The following is a 6,000-nucleotide window of genomic DNA, read 5'->3' as shown; positions in this document are numbered from 1 at the left end:
CAGTAATCACACTTCTAATTTCAGAAACCGAAGCAGAACAAAGACTGCCGTGCCAATATGTGATTGAGAATCCTGTGACTCAATTTGGTCCGATTCAAATTCTCATTCTCCATAACAGCGTTGTGTAATTGACTGAAGGCAGCAGAGACACACTAAGAAAAGCCTCTCTTTTTTTCTCTCTTTCTTGACGTTAACAAGACAAAAAACATGACAAAAACGTAGCTTGTCGTGTTACAGTGAAACCACAAAGCACAAATCCTCTGTCCTGTGGACTTTCCTGTGGTGGAAAACCTAACAGCGTTACATTTGGCTGTTATAATGTGCGGAAACTGGAGACTCCTTCCATGAATGCAAAATAAACATCTCCTCAGAGTAAACTTTATCAACAAATCTGTTTTATGTTAATCGTCCACCATACAAAAATCCCTGTGCAAGTTGCGACTATGGTCACAATACTAACCAACACTTTCTTTCCAATTGAGAAGTCAATTATGTACATGTGTCATTTTTTTTCTTCTAAACTCTATTTTGAATCTCAAATTCAAGTTCAATTTCTGCTTTAATAAACTTCTATCAGCTCTCACGGTGTCTCCAGTTGCTGCTCTTTTAAATCTGGTCATTAAAATAACGCCTGCATCCTCATTGTGAAGCAATATTGGGATGATATTGAACACTCTGCATGAGTAACGTCTATATTTAATAGCATCTTTCACAAATTTTGGGTGTATCTACAATGGTGATATATGTTGAATTTGTGCATAAATGCTGAATGGACATGCAAGAATTTGACCTCAGTATGCATTGCCTCTTGTCTCAGGTGTACAGATGGGATGGATAAAGAAAGAATGTGAGCAATTGGCCATGCTCATTGGTTGCTAATTGCTGCAATTAGCACTACTGCTATTAAATATGGACCTGTGTATTACATATACTGTAATTACATGTACTGTAAAACACCCGAGGCAAGTTTTATGATAATTAAACTTTGTCCAATTTTTAAGCAATTAACTCTTACAAGCAAGAAAAAAATGCATGCAGTCTATTTAGAAATAAGTTTTTAAAAGTTTTTTTTTTTTATGGAGAAGGATCTGGGCTCAGCCCTGGATGATTAACACTTCAGCTAACATCCTTGTATGAAGCCTATTTGTACTAGCATGAGGACTATTAGTACTAGCTTGTAGACTTTTAGTATTAGTACGAGGATTATTTTATTAGAGTGAGACCTATTTTTAGTAGTGTGAGGCCTATTTTTAATAGTACAAAGCCTGTTTGTCCTATTGGTAAGCTATAACTTTAATAGTATACACTCTTAGCAAAAATATTAATTCTGAAACCCTAGTACTCTTTGTTTTATCCCTCTGGTTCTATGAAAAACTCTGTAACTATCCAATAAACCCTCGATAAACCCTTTTTTTTCTAAGAGTAAATACATTTTACTTTTCCTGTATAACTTTATACAGCCATATTCATACAGTACCACACCCCTAATCCAGACAAACATGTTTTTTTTCTTTTTCTTTTCCATCACTGATCGAACAGAACCACAAACACTCACTGAAAGCCAGAGGGAGTGAATGATCAGAGCAGCAGCGTGAGAGTTCACAGACAGGTTGATGAGGACTTCAGGGGCTCCATTCCAAATGTTGTCCAAAAAAACATAGCCTGAGTTTTATCTTTTTTTTTCTTTCTTTAAATAGAATAGGAAATTGTGTACTTGCGTTTCTCCAGTGCCGCACTGTGAGTGACCTCAGTGTACTGGTCCTTGTGCAATATAAACAACTGCTCACACTGTCTGCATGATTCATGTGCTGTATTTGTATCTGTACAGTGATATTATTATTATTATTATTATTATTATTATTATTATTTCTTTTTTGAATCTTTTTATTTAATTCTTGTATATGTCCCCCACCATTTATCTGTAATGGACAAATTATTTTTGAAGACATGAAATATTAATCAATAAGTATATTTTTAAAGAATTATCATTTGCCAGGCAAAACGAACGTATCTTCAAGAAATTGTCATCTGTCTTCAAGCAATTGCATAATATTTAATATTTAATAAATATTTATTAAATATATAGATATATTATGTCATTAATAAACAAAGATCCCAGTCCAATTTGCAAACATATTTTAATGTTTTTTTTTTTTTTTCATGGCTGTAAAGAGAGTAGGGAATTTGGCAAGAATCGTGGCTTCTGCTCTGTTGGGGAAAAAGCTCAGATCGATGCAGGTCACTGATAGCCTGGTGAACTGACTGTTGTATTATCTCACCATGATGCTGCTATTTGGTTGCCCTTTTAGCTGCACTTTAGACACCATATTGTGCAGCACAGGAGGCTCCTGGCATATTGTTCTCTCCTCAGTCATATTATCCTCTACGCAGCAGACTTCAGGTTCCAAAAGTCAGCTTCCTACCCCAGCAACAAACACTCACGACTCATTGAGGGGAGTCTGAAGAGATCTGTCGAGTGCTGTGAAGAGAATCATCTTGGACTTCAGGAGGGATAAAACACCCCGTCCCATTCTGGGGACAGATGTACAGTCAGTGCAATCTTAACTTAGGGCCACATGAATAATTAATTTGGACCGATCACATAGAGTCTTCTCCTTAAAACAGGCCACCACGGCCTTCCTACTGAAGAGACTGGCTTCATTTGTTGTGGGAACAACTTCTACGAGTTTAAACGGGCTTTAAAATGTGCAATACCATTATTTAACCCCCAGGGACTTGTATGGTGGGTGCTCTTTGTTAATGGATTTAAAAACCACATTGATATGGTGAAGTTTTTCTCTTAGGGGACTTATTTAGCATTATTTTGGAAGGATTTTTTTTTTTAGTTACAGTTACATTTATATAGCGCTTAGCTTCAATGGGAAACGAGGCAAGAACTGCACAGCGATGCATGACTCTGCATGTATTTAGTGTCAGAAGTAAAACAGAAACTTTGCATTTTCTGTCTTCAGGTTGGAAGATTTTGTGGTTTCTCTGTAAAATGACAAGGTGTATTTATTTAAAAAAAATTTTTTATAATTAAAGTCAGACAAAATGAGGCTGCTGAGGAAATAACTGTTTATAGCTGCTATAGCATAAGTGAAAAGAGAAACTTCATAGATATTCCATAATATTAACTGTAAATATGAACGGATAAAAGTGTGACATCCAACTTTAATAAAAAATAAATAAATAAATAAATTTGCACTCGTTGGCTTAAATAAAACGCTTTGTGACATAATGTTACAGGAAAATAATCAACTTTGGGCTGGTAAAAGTAACTCTATCATATCAGGTAACATCATACCACCTGGCCATTCCTTATTTTTCAAGGGGTTTATTCCTTACTTAACATTTGATCTTATTCATTTTATTTGTGATCTGACAATCTGAATTATTTTATGCTACTTAAATATCTTAAGTATATAAATAACTAAAATAAATAACCAGTGAACGTGTTCTAAATAATCACATAGTATCTCATAATGTTTTTTTTTTTATTAAGCCCATGTCCACTCACATCTGTGTAAAATATCACAACTTGCAACATTAAAATAACATTTTATCAACATGACATTTTCTTTTTATTGAGACTTTGACAAAGATTTCAGACACATTCTTGAGTCTGCCTCCCTCCTGACCCAATGTTTAAAGCAGCACAGAGTAAAGAAAACATGTTTGTTCTTCCGGAAACAAAATGCCTGTCGTGCCCCGTCCAGAATCCGTGACATAGCAGAGAGCAAAACAAAATTAAGGCCCCACGATAGATTGCACACTATAAAACACGAACAATTTACACAATAAGTAAATGAAGCTTTGTTCAGCTTGGGCGCTGATCCGAGTCTCCTGGGTGAAGCGAAAAGAAAAACAATGAAGAATGAATCATAACTGAAGAAGAGCGCTGGTAACATTGTATTGTCACCAATTGCAACCTGGATTTTTTTTAACCCAATCACTGTTATGTGATGTCATCAGTGTGCACCTCTTACTCCTATTTAATTTGTTAGTACATGTAGCCATATTGTGTAGGATGCATGTCTTAATCACTTGTGCTTTTGTAATCTTTAAATATTTCACAAATCAGTCTCTAAAGATCTTCGGAATGTCACAGTGCTGTTGAGTGCTCGAATCTGATTGGTCAGAAAGTGTGCATGATTTTTGTATAACAGCACAGGTATTTCCAGCTGTAACGTGAACGACAGATTAATACCAATGCCATCATTCGGATACCTCATTGTTTCTATAGTAACAGCTCATATGCAGGTACTTGTACGGTGGAAGCTCCATATAATCTAAGGCTAAAACTAAACGGATACAAAAAACATGTCATTGTTTAACAACGTAAAATGTTTAACTGGTGATGTTTTGTGTTAGAAGACATTTATTTAACATTTATGAAAGGAGTATTTATGTAAGGGCTTTGTAGCAGTGATGGTGCTTTGCGATGTTTATCAGTACACGAAGGTCTTCAGCAGAGAGGAGTTTACACGTTTATGGTTTCTTGGTAAAATGACTGTGTTTTTTGAAAGAGAGAGAGAGAGAGAGAGAGAGAGAGAGAGAGAGAGAGGGGTAGGCTGATGAGGGAATAACTGTTTATCTCCACTATAACATAAGTGAGAATAGGAACTAACTTGTCTCTCAGACATTGCACAACATTAACTCTAATTGTAAACCATTACTATGCATGATGTGTTGTACATTGCAATCACTGGCAAATTGCTGTGGGATAAGTGGAATAATACACTCCTGACTGTGCTGTTATATGAAAATAATGCACTTGGTGGTGGGGGGGGGCTGTCATGTGTTAGTCTTACACAACAACAGTGACAGAAGTGCCGGCTATAATTCAAATCACAGGTTTATTATTAATGCATTCTTTCTAATATATTATCGTTTCTATAGTAAGAGCTTTTTTTGTTTCTATAATTTCTATTGTAACAACATTAATTGTATCAACACTTTTGCCTCGCACCTCCTGGGTTGGGGGTTCAAATCCCACCTCCGCCCTATGTGCGGAGTTTGAATGTTCTCCCCGTGCTTCGGGGGTATCCTCTGGGTACTCTGGCTTCCTTCCCTAGTCTGGAGACATGCATTGCAAGCTGATTGGCATGTCTAAATTGTCCATAATGTTTGAACGGGTGTGTGAATGTGCCCTGTAATGTATTGGCACCCCGTCCGGGGTATCCCCCACCGAGTTCGCTGGGATAGACTCCAGGAGAGAAATATTCTGAAAAGCAGCCGATAAGAGTCCAGCGTAGGTGTGAAGTCCTTTAATCCTGTTTAAAAATCATCTCAGGGAAATTCCTCAAGAAATCGGTTGAGAAAATGCCAAGAATACATTTCTGAAAATTCTAGGCAAAAAAGGGTCTCTACTTTGAAGATGCTATATATGAAATTATTTTGATTTATTTAGGATTTTTTTTTTTATCATAACATAATTCCCCTAGGTCCATTTGTGCTATTAGGAATTTTGATGACTTTATTATTATTCTAAAATGTGGAAAAAATAAATAAATAAAGAATGAATATGTCTACACTTTATACTGGTAGTGTACAGTATAATGTGTATTGACAATATTAAAGCTGTATAAATGCTCTGTATAAAGGGAGATTGCTGAGCTAGAGTAGCAAGTGCACTGCCAAGCAGGCTTCTGATTTTGGGCTTACTTGGATAACAATGACGTAGTCGACACTAACATATGTAAATTTGAAAAAACATGGGTAATTTTTCACCATGTTTTGTCCACACTAGTGAATTCAGTCCATTCCCCAAAAGTGTTCCCTGCACAAAATGCAGAAACAATAGAAAAGAGTCTACTAGGTGTGTCAAATCCAATAATGTCCTCCATTTTGTTTTTGTATTTTAAACAGCACAGTCTGCTTATACACCTATAGAAAGCATTCAAACAGGAAATTGGGATATTTACTACAGAAAACAGCATCGATCAGAGGTATCTCTGCAATTCCACCTTGGAGTTGTGAAGGTCACATGACAATCAT

The sequence above is a fragment of the Ictalurus furcatus genome, chromosome 16, assembly GCF_023375685.1.
Source record: "Ictalurus furcatus strain D&B chromosome 16, Billie_1.0, whole genome shotgun sequence".
NCBI lineage: Eukaryota > Metazoa > Chordata > Actinopteri > Siluriformes > Ictaluridae > Ictalurus > Ictalurus furcatus.
The sequence above is the reverse complement of the archived record's forward strand: the minus strand, read 5'-3'. Positions refer to the sequence as shown.